The sequence below is a fragment of the Nicotiana tabacum genome, chromosome 4 (assembly GCF_000715075.1).
Source record: "Nicotiana tabacum cultivar K326 chromosome 4, ASM71507v2, whole genome shotgun sequence".
NCBI classification, from domain to species: domain Eukaryota; kingdom Viridiplantae; phylum Streptophyta; class Magnoliopsida; order Solanales; family Solanaceae; genus Nicotiana; species Nicotiana tabacum.
The window spans coordinates 78,741,495-78,762,398 of NC_134083.1; the positions used below are offsets into that span (position 1 = coordinate 78,741,495).

Genomic DNA, 20,904 nt, shown 5'->3' on the forward strand with positions numbered 1-20,904 from the left:
ATTTCGTCCGCTATTTTCGACCGAAATCGGTCAAAAATTGATAATTTCTGACCGAAATCCGACCGATTTTAATTGGTCGGGAAAACGATGGTCGCAAACGTGTACCGACCGAAATCGATCGGAAATTTCCAAAGCGTTGACTAACTGTCAAACTTTAATTTCCGACCGAATTCGGTCGGAAACAATTAAACATTTTATTTTTTAATTTTCAATTTTCCGACCAAATTCGGTCGGAAATAATTGAATATTTTATTTTTAATTTTCAAATATTAAATAATTAGTTGTAAATTGTAATAAATTATTAATTTATTTTAAAAAATAAATATAAATTCATAATTTTCGACCGAATTCAGTCGGAAATTATGAATTTTTGGGCAAAAATAATTAATTTCCGACCGAATTCGATCGAAAATCTGGGTAAAAACTGGGCAGAAAATACCCATTTTTTAGCTACACCACCTGCCAATTACAACCAATATTCATCCTATAATGACAGATTACATTGCTGTCATTCAACCATAATTAATCAACAACAATGAATATACTAACAATAACAATTAACTAATAAAAACTATTAACTAACACTAACAACCATTATCTAACAACAACTAATAATAACCACAACAACTAATAACAACCACAACAACAACTACTAAAATGTTCAATAACAAAATAACAATATAATCATCATTCAAAACTAGTCTCAACTAAATATTGACAAGTTCAATACTTTGTTTAGCGATATCTACCATTCAATGAGTTTTATCTAGCATCATCTCCATCTTCACTCCTAGAACCTTCATCGGCACATGGGGAAGGCTCACGAGACCGGGGAATGGGAAAAGCACCACTAGCAAGAAGATTGGCCAGCTGACCTTGAAGGAGATTAAATTGTTCGTCCCTCCTTTCTAGCTGAAATTGAAAGGTACCAAATTGTATCTCTCTTTTTTTCTCTAGCCTGTCTCTTTAAGCTCTGCTGTCAGCTTTGTGATCTTCTGTTCCATAGACGATATAGTCGACCTATCAATCGCCTCGCCTTGGACGGAAGTCCCTATACCTTGCAATCCAGCTCTGTAGCGCCGAAATGATTTATCTGGAAGGCCATATGCTATCCCCTTTTTAGGACCATCGACAACATCCAACCATATCCTCTGCGCTTCTTCGTCTAAAATGGGCGGTCGCTCGCCTTGCTCATTCAGTAGCAAGCTCTGAGTGTACTCCTCCAAATTAATCTTGTAGCGACCCTTTATTTAGAAGAGAGAAAATTACTAACTATATAATATTATAAACATTTATAGTAGTTATGAAACTTACATGTGTAGGATCATGAGGAGGAAGCGGGGTATAGCCCTGTGGCGGAGAATGGTGATAATACTGCTAGGCGGGCGAATGGTGGGTAGTATGATGAGTAGATGGATGTTTACTCTTTCATTAGTTGCTGATGCCAAAATATTTGTGTTGTTGTAGCTCTCTGCTTCTTCTGTGTGCTGGGCAAGCCAGAAACTTTGATACCTCACCTAGATGGAATAGTTAACAAACTGTTTATACTTCTACAGGTGTGCAAATATAGGCACCAAACACATACTGCAGCTGCACCATCTTGCCAACCACCTGTTCGATGCATCTAACACTGTAAGTAAACCATCAACCTAAGAAGACTCTAAGAAAATGGAAAGCAGTTGATCGTTTGAGATAACAAACACAACTTGAAAATTGAAATATGAATCAAAGAAGTTATAGCACTAAACAATTCAGAGTAAAATACCAAAGTTACAAATGCAGTTAGCAATTTGCAAATGCAGAAATTTACCATTCTTTAAGCAGTATAGCCCCAGTGGAAAAGGTAATGCTCCTAGAGCAGTACAACACCCACTATCCCCCGGATCCTAAAGTAGATGATCAGGTTTACAAAAACAGTTTCCAGGTTCTCTTCGTTGGCTTAATCAAAACTGAATATATCATTTTTGCGTTCATTTTCTCACAAAGCATGTTCCAAAGAGGGAAAAGAAACTTCTTAGGCAGTGCTGCTTTCATTTACCTTTTTTTCCTCTTCAAATTATTCTCAACAAAGTTTGCAAAAATTGTGAATTTTATGGCACTATTGATTAAATGATGGTTAGGGAGAATTCTATAGAACTTTTTACCTATTTCTCTAAAAATCAAGAGATGAGATAGAGAGTACAAATCATTTGAAACACTGGAATTCATATAAAAATAATAAGCAATTAAAGAACAACAAATAAAGCTTATCATATTGCATATAAAGGAAAGTGTATTACCAAATATTTATGCTCGCAGAGATTTCAAAAGTAGAAAGCATACTCTAAAATAATTGGCGCATCAGTGAAACTACGACAATTTCAAATTTCTCGTGTACGCGCCAATTTGTACCACACCTTGACTATTCCACGAGTAGCTGATACCTCCCACCAACCCAATCTCATTCTCATATTTCATATGCTTATTTTATTCAACCATGTCTTCTTATTTTGGATTCTGTAGCAAATAAGTCGTCACATATGCTTGTTTCAGTAGACCAAATAATAGTATGATGTATTTAAGATTCAGAATAATATTCTTATTCCACAATAATTTCCAAGAAAGCAGAAATAATACTCTGACATTATTATATTAACTTAATCAGTATAATTATCACTAAAGTTTAAAGCATCTAGAGAAAGGAACCTTCCTGAAATTAAATTTAAAGTGAACCAGATTCAGGCTCAAAAGGAGTACGAATGAAATTTAACATACCTATTAGCTGGAGAATAATAGTAGATAACCAAATACATGCTTGGAATTATTAAACGTAACCGCAACAAGAAGAGAACAGCAGAAAACGAAGCAATTCCTCAAATTAAACAACTTCGGACACCCAGAACAATGAACAGCAGTTCAAAAATTGCAGAAATCACGGTTTCATCCTATTTTTTTTTGTGTTCTTCTTTGCTTCTTTTCTTCAGATCTGATTTTGTAAAGTTCAAAATTGGTTCTCAACTTTTTCGTGTGTGTACCACGAAGTGTGTGAGTGAGAATCAATGGAGATGAAAGTGATGTTGCGTGTGTGATTTTTGGGGAGGGATTCGTCTGTTAGAGAATGGGAAAAATGGGTTCGGCTAGGGTTTCTAGTAAGGGGGAGGGAACTGATCTCATTCATGGAAAAATGAGGGTCTTGGTCGTTTAAGTGAGGGGGAAATATGGGAACGACGTCGTTCTTGCGATGAACGGCATCGTTTGGGAGCTGGGTTAGGCGGGTTGGGCCGGTTAGGGGGGAATTGGGTTGGGGAACTTGTGGATATTTTAGGAGTAATTTGTATTAGGGCAAAAATTAGATGCTCACAACACATGTAATTAAAATATAATTATCCAGATATAGATAATATATATACTAGGTTTAGGATACGTGTGTTGCACGTGTGTATAATATCTTGGTCATTTCATGTTTCTACTAAAAAGTATATATATACTAAGTGTATAGTATATAAGCTATATTCGATATAACATTAGCTATATTAAGATATCTCTGAGTAGATATATATATATATATATATATATATATATATATATATATATATATATATATGGGACAAATACATATACGGCCCCTTAAACTTGGCTCCAGTTTTCATTTTGACACTTTAACTAAAGCTAGTACCTATTGAACACTCAAACCGTGTCTTACTTGTGCCTATTAAACACAATAGCTGACATGGCAAAAAAATATGTATTTTACCACTCTTAAGCGCGTGAATGGATCTGAAATTATATTTTTTCTTCTTTTTTTATTTAAATAAAAAACTCTTTTTCTAAAGAAACCATATCACCACCTTATTAACTCCATTATTGCCGCTCACCCGTCATTGGTGCGGCCATTTTCCTTCGTTCTTCTTTCTCCGCACACCACCCTCCACCCTTCCCCTTCTTCCTCCTCCCTACCCACCACTGCCACCACCAGCCTCGATCCTTTCCCTTCCCTCCTTACATGAAACGGAGATTTAAAAATTCAGAGACGAAGAACAAGTTGACTCAGAAGGTTGAATTGATGAGATAACTAAAATTGATTAGAAATTGAATCAAAGAAAATTGGTGAAGTATGAGATTGACGAAGAAGAAGACGATGGAGAATTTTTCGACCATGAACCTCTGCAAATTTTCCTTGAACTTCAAATAATTTTTTGTCTTCAAATATTTATTTTTTAGTCAATGCACCAATCTCATACATCGTCAATCTGCTGCAAAGCTTGAAAGAAATCAGATTCAATAAAAAACTCTCCCTTATATTTTTTATACACTCACGGTCCCCGATCATTCGACATACCTCTTTCCAGAATGATGACACCTTTTAACTTGGAAACTCGCCCCATTTCGAAGACCCTCGAATCCGTTTCCTCACCTTGGCAATGCCCTCAGGCAACCCAAAGTCTTCTCCCGAAGGAAAGACACTCAACATGATGCATCGCACGCATCCTTGGCAAGATCTCCGCTATGATCATGCCCCAAATTTATAGTCCAAGGCTCCCACTCTTCGCAATATGGTTGCACGACCTGGCAAACATGGCTTTCTCTTGGCCATCCGACTCATCGGTATATCATGTTGAGTGTCTTTCCTTCGGGAGAAGACTTTGGGTTGCCTGAGGGCATTGCCAAGGTGAGGAAACGGATTCGAGGGTATAGCGAAGCTTCGAAATGGGGCGAGTTTCCAAGTTAGAAGGTGTCATCATTCTTGAAAGGGGTATGTCGAATGATCGGGGACCGAGAGTGTCCAAGTGCGAGGCACACCGAACCGGGAAGCCGTGCTAGCAGGGCCAAGAGGGAGCCTGTCTTCAATACTGGGAGCATTGGCTACTTGCTGAGAAAGTGACAACTGGAAAACAAAGAAGCTTTATTCGGAAATGCGGCGATGCTATGACTTTGGGAATGTAGTACTCACCAAAGGTCATCCCAAGTGCTGGCCGAATGTCAAGTGGGACGACAGAGCTAAGATGTATCCTCCACATTGAGTGTAGGAGGATCCCGCCTATGCAAGAGGCATATGGGCGAAGTCGTGGGTCTGGAAGCGAACACATCTTCAAGGTAGTAAAGGCAAAGAAAGCTACGGGAGCGGAATACTACGTGAGATATGCCAAGAGGGCGCCTTAATGCTACGGGAGCGAAAGGCTACGGGAGCGATGTCAAAAGAGCACATTGATGTGCTAACCTGTGATGGAAAGCTTCAGACGGACATGAAGGCCATGAGGGTCATGGTGTGATTGACTAGTGTGGGTCAATCACAAAGTTAGACACCAGAGGGTGCAAGTGCGGAGGCACTTTCCAAGTGAACACCGAATGGAGGTGAAGTGCAGAGGCACATTTGGAAGATACTTGGGGGAGAAGTGCATGGGGCACGACTCTATTTGGAGAAAGGACTTCGAGGAAGTCCAACCCACAGGACAAAGGGAGCTTGAATGGGCATACCTGAGGGGGCAGACTCCGTGATGTCTTAAGCCATGATGTGTCATCGGGGGCGATGACATTATGAGTGTGGGAGGATGTCACAACTCGCACTTTGGAGTTGTGATTTCGGCTAAGAACTGGTGAGAAAAGGCCTTCTGATGGTCTGACGTAGAGCAGTCTACTCGGGCAACTTGAGCTTTTTAATTTTAAGCATATATAAGGGGGGTATAGGTGATGAAAGCTCCGACCTACCTCCCCCATGCGTGCTGCCACCGAGCCGTATAGAACGAGCTACCTTGGGGGCAACCTCAAGGGCTTGCCTAGATGACTCAAAAGGAGTGTCGAAGGCACCCATACGAGTAAGGGAAACTCTATGGGCAGCGCAACGCCTTCGGGCCTGCGTTGGGCATCAAAGTGGTGCTGGAGGCACGATGTGTGGAACGGCCAGCCCCGCGGGCTGCCGAATGCTGGAACGAGACCTCCGTGCCAATTGGATACTTGACGCACATGTCATAGGGGCATCATGTGTCGACTTGTGAGCATGGCTTTGGTTCAACCATGCAAGCAAGGGTCCATTGGCCTAAAGGTTCAGGTGTGGGCGACAGTGCACTACTTCGGAATGGAAGCGTACTGCAAGAGGGCTATGTATGGACATGGCACGAAAGAGGCGCATGACAATGGCCAAGGGCTAAAGGTTGCTTTACTCGGGCGAGGCACGAGCTAGTCACTGATGCACTAGGCGAGTGTCAAGCTTGAGGATTGGGCTGTGCACGCGGGAGCGATGCTCAGTCTTGGGCTAAGGACAAGGCATGTCCTAAGCCAATCCCCCAGGGCGCGCATGGATTGTGATTCTAAGATGAAGCGCCACAACATGTCTAGGGCCAAGGGCCTAGGCATCTTACGGGCGGCACAAGTTGGGGCGAGCCTACGGGCGAGTCCCACCGACAGGCACAGGATCGTGCTTGGGAAATCCTGGGACAGGAAGAAGGCTAGCCTGCAGCGAGGGGAACTGCAGGCGCCGCACGGGCGAGCAGGTGCCGCTACCCAATATATATATATATATATATATATATATATATATATATATATATATATATATATATATATTTGTATTTGACTGTGTGTATTTTAAAATTACTTTTATATGGACACTATGTCCTATATCTATGTATGTGTGTGTGTGTGTGTGTATATATATATATATATATATATATATATATATATATATATATATATATATATATATATATATATATCATATAAGTATTAAATATTGTTTATTTAAAAGCTATTTATTATTTACACACACACAAATATTAATAAATTTATATTTTAATTATTTTAAAATCATTTTTCCGATCGATTTCGATCGGAAATATTTAATTAGAACTTATTTCGGTTGGTTAATTAAATATATATAATTTTTGTCTTGGGAGGGAATTAATTATTTCAAACTTTCCGACCGATTTCGGTCGGAAATTTGGAAAGGTTTTAATAAATAATTATTTTTGTACATTATATACACGTATGACCAAATATTTGACCAATTTCTGACCAAAATCGGTCGAAAAGTTAGACAATTTTTAATAAATAATTATTTTTGTACATTATATATAAGTATGACCAAATATTTGACTAATTTTCGATCGAAATCGATTGAAAAGTTGGAAAAAGTTTAATAAATAATTATTTTTGTACATTATATACAAGTTTGACCAAATATTTGACCAATTTCCGATCGAATTCGGTCGGAAGTTTTATTTTGTTTTTGTCAGAAAATTTTTGTTGACTTTTGCGACCAAATACTCTTATTTCCGACCGATTTTGGTCGATTTTTTTTCTGACCGATTTCGATCGGAAAGCCTTGGACGAAAATCATCTGATTTCTAGTAGTGAAACTAAAGAGAGGGAGAAAGAGAAAGCCAAATGAAAGAGAAATATGGAGAAATCTAAAAATAGGAGAAGGTGCTCTCATATTACAGAGGAAGCCAAAAGGATGGACAAAATGTAAGTAATTTACAATATGACACGTAGTAATCTATAAAGCATTTGCGAATGGAATGGTGGGGGAGATTAGCGAGAATGGACTGAATATAAATTACAACAATACTTCCCCTTATTATATAGTTAATACCAGAAAACACACATGTTGACCGAAAGATGCATGTGTTCCTCACAGGGAATAATGCAAACAAAACGCTCACATGAGATAAGAAGAAGCTCAGAGATGAAATAAGGAAACCAAGGCAAACAATCAGGGAAAGGGGAACAAAAACAAATGCAAAAGGTAAGTAGACCATTAGATACAAACCAAGCGGCTACCCTCTCGGTCTTATCGCCAAAGTGATTAGAGTTGCGCGTGTGCATTAGCAGTCATCTGCGTTCAACACGTGATGCCTTGTGAGTCCTATTATTGCACAGAAGAATTAAAAGTTAAACGTTATAACAATAACAAGAGTACTCTTGGATTATATTTTTATTTCGAGAAACACACATGTGAATGGAGAGGTGCATATGTACCCTCTTGTGAAAAGTAGTAGTAATACCTATGTGATATATCTACGAGGACTAACATTCAAAAAATTAGTGATGTGGCATGCCTCACTGACCAACATTCATATTTATCCTTATTTTTTAGTTTTTTACTTTTTTTTTCCTTCTAATTTTTAAAATAACGGGTAAGGAGTAAGAATGGAAAAAGTAGAAAAAAAAGAAATTAAATGGAATGGAAAAAGTGAAGAGAAAAGTTTTAGAAGATATTCATAGAATTTGACTCCACTGATTTGGGGATATGGATTCAGTTTTCCTTTTTGTTAATCTTTCGTTATTCATTGTGTGTTGTTATATATAGGCCTTCTTAATTGTACGTAAAACATAATCTATACATGCATATACATTAAATGTCAAAAAATTTAAATTTTATTACGCATACACACATAGAGACGCCATCATTTTTCTTGAATTTTTTGCTCTTTCTTTACGCATCATTTCAAAAAAATAAAATTATACTATCACAAAATCAAGTATCCCTAGAAGACTAAAATCTCTTAAATAGTGAAAAATTAGAAAAAAATTATAGATCTTATTGTAAGTAATAAAATGGATGTATTTGGATTTGAAAACTAAAAGGAATATTAACATATTTTTATATTTGGGTATTAGAAAAGATTTACTTTGCATATCTAACAAAGTTTTATGTGACTTGCGCGAAGCGCGAGCATTTTCACTAGTTCATTAATAATTCTATTTCATCATTTTTTTCATCTCTCTATCACGCTCGCTCTGTGTATGTATTGTTTTTAAATTATAAATTTCTTCCATGTGGTTAAGGGTGGCAAAACTAACTCAAACTCATTTGACCCGCCCAACCCGCCCAAGTTTTGATCGGTTTGGGCTAGAAGGATCTTGAAAATGAAGAATTAACCCAAATAGTCGCACACCTGATCTCTTAAACAAATAATAGCCGATAGATGTATAATATACATATAATTCGTGTATAACATATGTATAACTGTGTATAAATAATGTATAATCTATATATACCGGCTAAAAAAGTAAACATTGAATCTGACCGGCTATTTGTGTAACAATCCCTTTGAAAATTGACTGTTTTGGGCTAGTCCAAGTTAATCCATAAAAAAATATACCATGATGATGCACAACCTTGACCCATAGAAATATTCAATCTTAGAGTTCTACCTTGACATATGTTGTGTAAAATAATTTTTAATTTTTTCATATTTGGTTGGTTTAAAATGTTTGAAAAATAATTTCTTTATGAATTTATTTTTCTTCAATTGAAGGAATATATTTTCCGTATCAAGAGAAGATAAAATATTTTCCAAAACTTTTTTCAACCTTCCCCATCTCCACCAATCCCTACCACCCACCGACCATCCCTTTCCCCAACCCAACCCCTACTTTTTCTACAACATAAAAAGAAAATATGTTTTTGTTGAAATAAAAGAAAATACTTTTTTTACATCATGAAAAGAAAGTACTCATATTATGAAAGAGAAAATACTTTTTCTACATCATGAAAAAAAATACTTATTTTATTGAAATGAAAGAAAATAGTTTTTCTACATCATAAAAAAAATTATTTTGTTGAAATGAAAAAAAAAAACTCTTTCGACAACATTAAAAGAAAATACTTACGCTACAACAAGAAAAGAAAGTACTTATTTTGTGAAAAAAGAAATATTTTGTCTACATCATGAAAAGAAAATACTTTTTTTGTTGAAATAAAAGAAAATACTTTTTCTACAACATGAAAAGGAAGTACTAATTTTGTGAAAAAATAAAATACTTTTTTACATCATGAAAAGAAGTACTTATTTTATTAAAATGAAAGAAAATACTTTTTCTACATCATACACAGAAAATATTCATTTTGTTGAAATGAAAAAGAAAATACTCTATCTATAACATTAAAACAAAGTACTTTAAATAATATTTTTTTAGGGTGGGGTTGGGGTGGGTGGGAAGTTCTAATTTTACTACCTTTTTTATTATTCTGATTTTTGTTAGTATTATAAGATAAAGAATTATCAAATAAAATTTTAAATCCAAATTAAGGAAATAAATCATTTGGCATGAATTGATATTTAATCTAAAATATAAGATTATTGTTCTGGCACTTTCAGGATGAGTTTTGAGTGAGTCCGGATATTTCGGCACTCTAATATTGTTCTGGCACTTTTGGGGGTGCGGACTGCACATTTAGGGGTGCTGAGGCGAAGGATAGGTGCGCACCGCAGCAGAAAAGTGCGGACCTCAGAGGAGGAGTGCGGACCGCACAATTCTGTCTGCGGCCGCACTCTAGGGAGTTCTGCAGATTCACCGGTCCGACTTCGGAAGCTTATATCTTTTGATCTACAAGGAATTTTGAGATGATTCAAAAACGAAAGTTATAGCTCTTCGTGTCTAGTTTCCAGAGAGGTAAAGAAGTCATTATTTGGGCATATGTATAGAAAGTTATGGCCAAAATACTAAGTCATGGCAGCGCAGTCACCAAAAGGCACAATCGCACTATTTTTGTGCGACCGCAGGAGCTGGGATTTGCATCCGCACTTGAAATTGTGCGGACCGCACATGGTGAGTTTAGAGAATGTACTATATAATCGAAGCTTAGGTTATTATTTTATTTTTGGACCTTGGGAGCTCGGTTTGAGATGAGTTTTTTGTGGGTTTTTCAAGAAATTCATCGGGGTAAGTAATTCTAACTCAGATTTGGTTAACATACATGAATATATCATTGTTTTCATCATGTAATCAGTATTTTGAAATAAAAATTTAGGAAAAATTGTAGAAATTTCATAAAATAAATTTTTGGGATTTGAACACCGATTCAGAGTCGGATTTGAGTGAAATTAGTATGGTTGAACTCATAATTGAATGGGTTGTCGGATTTTGTAACTTTTGTCGGGTTCCGAGACGTGGGCCCCACGGGACGATTTTGAGCTAAATTTTGGATTTTTATGAAAAATTAACATTTTCTTATGGAATTAATTCCAATGAATTTTATTGACTGAAACGAATAAATTATGACTAGATTCGAGGCATTCGGAGGCTGATTTGTGAGGCAAGGGCATAGCAGAGTAAAGAATTTCACACTCTGAGGTAAGTAACATTTTTAAATCTGGTCCTGAGGGTATGAAACCCTGGATTTTGTGTCATGTGATTATTTTAGAGGTGACGCACATGCTAGGTGACGGGCGTGTGAGAGTGCACCGAGGGGATCATGACTTGGTCCATCCCATAGAAACTGTAAAGTTGAATAACTTGTTGTTAGCTATGTGCTCTCTATATGTTGAAGAAATTTAACTGCAAATCATGTTAGAAATCATGCGTAGGTTATGTGATAGTACTGTTGGGACCCACCGAGGTCGCGTATATGTTAAAGTTTTTGCTAATTGATGTATTGTACTTAATCATGATTTTACTTGCATATCATACCTCAGTCTTTCTTGATATTTGTTGATACACTGTGTTATCTTTGTTTAGGTTGATTTTTGTGATTTTCGGGAGTCCGAGAGACTAGAGAGGTTGATGACTGAGTAAGGCCAAGAGCCTGTCGGTGAGGTAAGGATACTATGGCACGTGAGTTGTCCGTGCCAGATATTATAGCACATGAGTCATCCGTGCAGCACGTGAGTTGTCCGTGTGATTTATGGCGCTTGGGCTGTAGGAGCCCCTCCGGAGTCTGTACACCTCCAGTGAGCGCGGGTACCCATTGAGTGTGAGTATTGAGGGCTGAGAGCCGAGTGGTTGAGCTGTTGTGACGAGTTGAGTGACTGTTTCCCTGAGAGGTTGTACTTGCTTTTTATTTGTTATTGCACTTAGTTACTATTTGTCATTGTTGTGAAATTCACTAAAAGATTTTATATCCGGATTACATGAACTTGAACTGTATAAATTGACTTGACTTAAACTGTTGGATTTGAAAACATGTCTACTCTCTGTTGGAAATTACTGAAAATGAACTATAACCGTGTAGCTCGTCACTATCTTCAGTTCCTTATTTATTATTTTTACTTGCTGAGTTGGTTGTACTCATACTACACCTTACACTTCGTGTTCAGATCCAGGTGTTCCCGGACATAGCGAGTGTTGATCCTTTCGCACAGTTAATTTTTCGGAGATTCTGAGGTAGCTGTCGTATTTCGTAGACCTTATCTCTCCTTCTCTATTACTGTATTTGGCCTCAGACTATTATAGACCGTATTTTCCAGACTTGTAATCATATTAGATGCTCATGTACTCAGTGACACCAGGTTTTGGGAGTGTTTGTATCAGTATTTGCGAGATTTGTGGATTGTATTTAAATATTAAATTTTCAATCTTAAAAGATATGAGAGTTTATTGAGATTGTCGGTTTGCCTAGTATTGAGATAGGCGCCATCACGACGGGTGAGATTTTGGGTCGTGACATTCACCTTCCGTTGTTAAACTTTAGGACATCATGTCCTTAACTTCATATGTGCAATGTAAATACATGGTGTCCTTAATTTAATGTGTGCAGTGTAAATGTTAAGGACATAATATCCTTAACTTGTATTTGCACTTTCTATTGTTAAACTTTAGGATCTCATATAATTAACTTCATATGTGCAGTGTAAATGTTAAGGACATGGTGTCCTTAACTTCATGTGTGCAGTGTAAATGTCAAGGACATAATGTCCTTAACTTTATGAGTGTTGTATAAATATTAAGGACATGATATCCTTAACTTCATGAATGCTGTGTAAATATTAAGGACAAAGTGTCATGTATTTGTACATTCCGTTGTTAAACTTTATGACATCATGTCCTTAACTTCATATGTGCAGTGTAAATATTAAGGACATGGCGTCCTTAACTTCATGTATGCAGTGTAAATGTTAGGGATACCATGTCCTTAATATTTACACAACACTCATGAAGAAAGGGTAACAACGTCTTTTAGTATTAGTTTTAATAGAGTAGTTGTTATTTTTGCTCAACATTTAAAAATACTGGATAAAAACTAAATACTATGTTATAAAGTGTCTATCTCACGCTCTTTCTACACAGAATTGGACAATGACCCATATAACGAGTCAATCCATCTTGATAAGCCCAAATATAGTCAAACATCCCACTTGCCACCCCTACGCGTGGTTAAATGATTCTCTATACCAGTATTTTGGTGAAGTCCACCTAGATAGTTAGTGGGCGTTTGGACATAAGAATTGTAAAATTCCAAAAAAAAAAAAAAAAAAAATAATTTTCAAGTGAAAATGGTATTCGAAAATTAGAGTTATGTTTGGACATGAATATAATTTTGAGTTGTGTTCGAAGTTTTGTGAGTAATCTGAGTGAACTTTGAAAAATAGTTTTTGGAGTTTTTCAAAATTTTGAAAAATTCCAAAATATATTTTCAAGTAAAAATTGAAAGTTTTATGAACAAACGCTAATTTAAAAAAAAAGCGAAAATATTTTTTTTTTTTTTAAAAATTTCTTATGTCCAAACGGACTTTTAATTGTTTTCATATGTAAGAAAGGCAAGGGACATTTTCAGTTACACATGAAATGGCAGAACGCCATTTGTAGCGGTCTTCTCTTGACACCATAGTTTGAGTTTCAGCTCAATTTGCATGGCGTGACACAGGTGTCTATGAATTCTTACTCCTAAACATAAACTCAGCATCAACCTTTGTCCCTATAAAATTCCTTTACTTTCACATACCTTTCATAACAAAAACATCAATAAGGAAATCTTCACGAAGAGCTAATTAGACCTCTTTCAAAATGAAGCATTTTCCTACAACTGCTGTGCTTCTCTTCCTAATGCTTCTCCTCTCAGCAAATGGTATATATGTTCTGTCCTTTACACATCTTCCCACTAAGATTTAGGTTCCTTTCATTTTTCAAAAAGGAAAAAAATTAAATAATCATGTTTTGTCCCTTATTATTTATGGTAGGGATCTTATTATATTTTTAGGGTGTATTGATGTTTTCCCTTAATTACAAACTAAACTTTCCTTTCGTTTGGAGATATTTTGTCCCCTTATATGTTTAAATTTTCTATTTGGAAGATAATTGGTTTTTTTCTTCTTTAATAGTGACTTATATACCTTTGGTTGATATGCAAGCATTCCACTCTCTCTGAGAGAGCCATAGAGACACAGGATCAAAATATTTCAGTAGGTGTATAGCACAAAAAAAGGTTGATATGTTAACTCGATAATTTTAGTTGGTAGGTTATTACCCAAAAATAATTATTAGGTAGGAGCTGAATTAATTACATGCACAAATATATGTTGTAATACGCACATATCATATGTGTGACAGTAAATATGCGTACATAAAATATATGTTTGTATTCACGCGTAAATGCCTCTATTACTTTGTAACTTGAAGGAATCCTAATTTATCAAATAAATTTACTTTTCCAAACTAGAGTACGGAACATGTTCATGGGTGAAGACATGTTTAACCCCTTGTTTAGAATCTAGAAATGAAACAAATGATAGAGAAAGAAGTGTCCTTCCTTTGATCCTAATCATCCTAGTTCTCGGAGAGAAAAATTATTGGCCCAAAACCAGGAAAATAAATTGAAGAATTAGCCAAAATAGTCGGTGGAGATATAATATATACATAATTTATGTGTGTATAATTATATATAATCAATATATAATCTATCTATATGGCTAGAAAAAGTAAACAAAGAATATGAAAAATGTGAACTCTCTTGTTCCTTCTTGGGACTTCTCTTGTGTAAAACAAAAACCCTAAAATGCCACATGAGAAATCTCTCCTCTTGTTCCTTCTTGGGACTCCTTTCCGATAGAAAATGTGAACAATCTTTTTAGCCTTTTTTATTTCTTAACTCATTAATTCTTAATGTCATTAAATTTTATGAATGTAGAAATAGGTCCAAGAAAGGTAGAAGCAAAGCTATGCCAATACAAGAGCAGAACCTTCTTCGGTGTTTGTGTCAGTGGTAACACTTGCAACCAAAAGTGCCAAGGCGAGGCCTTTGATGGAGGACGCTGTCATGGGGTTCGTCGTCAATGCTACTGCTACAGGACTTGCTAGTTTCCCTTACTACTTTATAGTGAAGTATATAATGGTTTAAATAAAATGTACTAGTGCTCATTATCTTTTTTATTTTCCAATATGGTTTATTACCATGGTACCGTTTTAATAAAACTGATCCTTTGGTCTATGAATGTATCTTACTTAGCTAATTAATAGTTCTTGTATTATATTTTATTTATACTATTTTAAAGTTAGTGTTAGTTTGAATGCCCGTATGAATTGTTAAAGAATTTGGTTGTTGATTTTTACGTGAAAAATCGGGTCAAAAGGTGCAAAAATTATGATTTACTGCGTTCTCGAACAATGAGCTAAAATGTATTAATTATAAGACTGAAATTCAATACTCTCCGGTACTCTTACTACGATCATTTAATTTACAAGTTACTCTAACTTGTAAAGTAAACACTCACTCTAACTCACTAATTGTGGCATTTTGATTACAACTCAATTTTCTAAAACATATTCACTAGACTGACTCAAGAAAAACACAACACTAGTACTCGACTGGAGTGTACAAGATGTAGTTCTTCAGTTGATGTGTAAAAGGATAATTTCAGAAGTCCAAATAGATAGTATTTAAACGCCTGGAATCCAAGAACTTCTAGGAGTCTTATGCATAGTTAGCTTCTCGTTTGATAGGACTCCTACTATTCCAAGGATTTCACAAGTTTTTGGACTCTTGTCTCTTACTGATTTATTCGTATTTTCTTGGAAAACAACCCCTATCATGTGTAGCAACCCTCTTTTACCAAACTCGAACCTGGATAACTTTGAGATAAAGTGACTGTCTTGGGCAGATGTACAATCATCAATCTGTAGGAGCTGGTCTTTTACCTTGAGGAGTTGGTTCTTGTAACAGTTAAGCAGCTACGTTGAGGACATGGTTCTTCGAACATTGCATCTGAACAAATTTTGTTAATCATCAAAATCTCATTACTCAACAAATTTCACTTTTTTGATGATCATGACAAACTTTGTACACACTAGAACCAGGAAATCACAACAAGCAATCAATCAACATGCACATTACACCACGTACATACATATGCACAACACCTCCAACCTTATCTTCCCCCTTTTGGCATTATCGAAAAAAATAAAAAGATGTTAGACATAAGAAACACAGTTAATTTAATATTCAAGGCCATATAGGCTAACACAAGCTCAAGAATTATAAAAGCAAACAGACTAGGCTGATGATCCAATATTGTATGTAACATTAAAACAATATAAGAGAAGTCATTTAGTAGTGCCAAAATAAGCCCAGTGCCTTGTCATAAACCATTAGAACAAAATAAACTAAACATATGGCAACCTACTCAGACTAGAACAGAAAAAGACAAAAAAAGATTAAAGCATCACTGGGATATCAAAAGAAATTAAGGACACTAGGAAAGGAACATGTTCATGGGTGAAGACATGTTTAACCCCTTGTTTAGAATCTAGAAATGAAACAAATGATAGAGAAAGAAGTGTCCTTCCTTTGATCTTAATCATCCTAGTTATCGGAGAGAAATGTTATTGGCCCAAAACCCAGAAAATAAATTGAAGAATTAACCCAAATAGTTGGTGGAGCCAATTTATGTATTATATGTGTATAATTGTGTATTATAACGATCCGACTAGTCATTTTTCTTTCTAGATCCCCGTTCCCCTAAATAAGACTCCCCATATTTGCTTTTACTATTTTATGACTTTTAGGGATGGTTAGTTCGGGTTTGAAAGAGTTCGGGTTTGAAAGAGTTTGGGTTGAAATCAGAACACTTAGTTCCTTAATATTGGCTTAAAATAGTTAAGTTTGACTTGGGTCAATATTTTGAGTAAACGACCTCTGAACCGGGATTTGACGGTCCAATAGGTTCGTATGATTATTTTAGACTTGGGCGTATGTTCGGATCGGGTTTCGCATGACCCGGTAGTATTTCAGCGCTTAATATTGAAAGTTGGCGCATTTACGGTTTTCAAGTTCTTTAGATTTGGTTTGAAATAGGTTTTGGTGTTATCGAGGCCTGTTTAGGATTCCAAGCGTGGGAATAGTTTCGTATGGTGATTTAAGACTTACTCGCAAAAATTGGTGTCATTCCGAGTAGTCCAAGTATGTTTCGGCGCGTTCGGAGCATGTTGAAAACTTGAAGTTCATAATTTGATTCACTTTGGTTTTGGGGTGCGATTGTTAGTTTCAATGTTGTTTTACGCGTTTCGAAAGTTCGAGCAGGTCCGTATCATATTTATGGATTTGCTGGTGCATTTGGACGAGGTCCCGAATGGCTCGGGTGTGTTTCGGACTGCCCGGAGTTGAGAGTTGGAAACACCGAAAAATTCTATTTTGGTTTCCTTCTTCGCAAACGCGGAGAAGTAATCGCGTTCGCGATGAAGGAATAGGGCTGGGTGGAGTTTTGCCTACGCGTTCGCAAGATGGAGACCGCGTTCGCGGTGCTCTGGGCAACTGGCCTTCGCGTTAGCGCTCAGGACTTCGCGTTCGCGCTCAGGCCTTTGCGTTCGCGAAGTGAGAGGCCAGCTGGGGAGGTATCAGTCGATGGCTTTCGTGTTCGCGTTGAGGCCATCGCGTTCGCGATGGGCAGGCCTGCTATTGCCATCGCGTATAAGGACCCCTGGGCAAAAACATTTTAAAAACGGGACTTAGATCCATTTTTCTCATTTCTCACTTGTGTGGTCTGAATTTAGAGCTTCTTGGAGAGGGGTTTCCACCTATCTATTGAAGATAAGTAATTTCTACCCAATGTAAGTTTTATATCTAGATTGTGGGTAGATTTTAACATGTAAAACTGTGGAAATTATGGGTTTAGTTGAAAAATATAGGTTAAAATAGGATTTAACCACGAAAATAATTATGGAATTGGATAAAAATTATATATTTGAGTTCGTGAGGTTATGAGTAATATTTATTTTCATAAAGCAACCAACATCTGATACAAAATAATAACAATTATATCAATTCATGCTCCTTGTCATTTTATATGAAAAGACAAGTGAAATGTCAACCATGATGTAAACTTTTAAAATATTTATATCAATTCATGATTTTTAATAAAGATCATACAAAACTATTTCAATTTCATTAAGTTATTAAATCACTTTCGGCTCCTTAGGTCTAAGCATAAAAATTTCACTAGGAGTACTATACCATCACTGACACAAGAAGGTCAACTAGGTTATGTACCTAGTGGAAAGTATCATATACCCTACTTGCTGAGGTCGTCTCATTGTAGTGCCCTACAAATCGACTCAGCCATGCTAATAATAGCACAAAATAGTACCCTCCTAAGGAAGAGCACTCTGTCATAGTCTATACCACAAAGTGGCACTCTACGCCTACACCGATATGTGTAGTTTCATGAAGATAAACATAATATATATGAAGCCAATCTCGGTGAACACAAGTAACTCCCAAAATATTAGATACTCCAAAGATAGATTCATAGCCAAATAGCCTCAAAGTATTTATTTTACCAAATTATGACATTTATAATCAATCCGAATCATTTGAACAAAATTAAATGAAAACCTTTCTCATTTCATAGTAAAGCAATTAACAAAATGAGATTCCAATCCTTACAAATTTAACAAGTGCTATGTCAAAATGTAAACATTTTAAAATATCATATTTCCCATTTTATAAAATAAAGATAACAATAAAACTCAAATGTTTATTCTCTTTATCAGCAATATAAGTGTTTATTAAAACTTATAATATTTACCTCAAGTGTCATTTGACATCAAGCCCTTGGAAACAAGATTTTTTTCCATTTATAAAATAATAAGGTCTTTTCTATGCAACACAATTTAAGACAATTGGTGACATTGTCACGAGCCAAAACTTAGCCTGTCGTGATGGCGTCTAACGTGGTACTAGGCAAGCCGACACTTCAAAATACTTTCACATTTTTAAATGAAAAATAAGAATAACACAGGTTTAAATCATCAAACCTCTCAAAATGGATAGAAAGTCAAAATCATTATAGAAATTCCCAACATCAGGGTGTCACTGAGTATATGAGCATCTAAACATCACAAATCTGGGAGTACTGTCTATAATAGTCTGAAACTAAATACATAAATCGGAAATATAGGGAAGGAGAGACAAGGTCTTCGAAACGCCGGGAAACTACCTTCAAATTCCCAAACGATCAACTGTGCAAAGGAATCAACACCCATCGTGTCCGGAAATACCTGGATCTGCACACGAAGTGCAAGGTGTAGCGTGAGTACAACCAACTCAGTAAGTAACAAGACTAAATAAAACACTGAAAGTAGTGACGAGCTTCACAGTTATAGTTCAATTATAGTAATTTTACACATAGGAAGGTAGGCATGCTTTCAATTTCAATAATTTAGGCCACAATAGTTAATCCATGTCAAGTTTAGGTGAAACAGAATATAATATCTCTCATAAATTACAAGACAGTGATATATGACAGCTGAAGTGCAACAGAAATGAAAGTCAAATGCACTCTCTCAGAGCAACAGTCACTCAGTTCTCCCATTTACTCCAACCTCACCATCACTCATTCCTCACAGTTGCTCATTCCTCTTAATCACTTAGCACTCGGTACTCAGCACTCGACACTAGGCACTCACACTCAGTAGGTACCTACGCTCACTGGGGGTGTGTATAGACTCCGGAGGGGCCCCTTCAACCCAAGCGCTATAACAAGCCAATCATGGCATAAATTAATGAAACATGTTGCGGCGTGCAACCCGATCCCATAAATATCCTCACAATTAGGCCCTCGGCCTCACTCAGTCATCAACCTCTCTAGTCTCTTGGGCTCTCAGAAATCATGAATTTCATCCCAAACAGCAATGATATAATGCATCAATAATGAACAATAGAGACTGAGATGTAATATGCAAGTAAAGTTGTGACTGAGTACAAAACAACAATTTAGCAGATACGTCAACATGTACACGACCTATGTGGGTCCCTACAGTGTCAACACATGGTCTAAACATGATTTCTAACATGATTTTCAGTTCAATTTCTCTAATACATGGAGAATGTATGGATAATAATAAATTATTCAACAACACAGTTTAATGGAATTGACCAAGTCACAATTTCTACGGTGCATGCCCACACGCCCGTCACATCAAAACCAAACACATGACATATAATACGGGGTTTCATACAATCATAACCAAATTTAGAACTGTTACTTACCTCAATCCGAACAAATCTCTACTCCAACACACCCTTGCCTCGCGAACCAGCCTTCGAATGCATCAAATCTAGCCATAAACTATTCGATATAATCAACATGGGCTAAAGGAATCAATTCCAGAAGAAAAATACTAAGTTATTAATCAAAAGTCAAAATCGACTCAAAAGTCGGCCCTCGGGCCCACGCCTTGATATCCATTAAAAGTCACAAAACCTGAAAGTTCATTCAATCACGAGTCTAACCATACTAAATTTACCAAAATCCGACACAAAATTGTCACTCAAAACCCCCAATCAAACTCCCAAATTCCACCTTAAATACACACAAACAAGGTGGGAAATTCAATAGGGGAAACAAGATTTTTGATCAAATATGAGCACAAGGGACTTACCTCAAGAAATCTCTCAAAATGTCCTCTCAAGAATCACCCAAACCCGAGTTTGAAATGTTTAAAATAAAGCAAAATCGCGAACCCTCATTTTTTAACAATCTGTCCAGCATTCTCGCTTCTGCGGCCACTTACCCGTTTCTGCGGTGTCACAGAAGGCACCACACTCCTGCTTATGCGGCTTCAAATGCTCTTGTGGCCCTGACTCCGTGCCTGCGGACTCGCTTCTACGAGCCACGAAGCCGCTTCTGCGGACCCAGCTCCCATTTCCATTTCCGCTCCTACGATCCCACTCCCGCATCTGCGGTCACGCAGGTGCGGTAATTCACTCGTACC

The 20,904-nt window shown here is 36.6% G+C and overlaps 1 long non-coding RNA gene across 1 annotated transcript; it reads right to left on the reverse strand.

Annotated features, from left to right (window-relative positions):
• Positions 1-631: 631 nt before the first annotated feature.
• On the reverse strand, positions 632-3,159 carry LOC107762123 (uncharacterized). Its single transcript, XR_012708820.1, has 3 exons — positions 2,755-3,159; positions 1,315-1,611; positions 632-1,244 (listed from the first exon to the last, which is right to left on the reverse strand). It is a non-coding gene; the product is annotated as an uncharacterized LOC107762123 (long non-coding RNA).
• Positions 3,160-20,904: the final 17,745 nt, after the last annotated feature.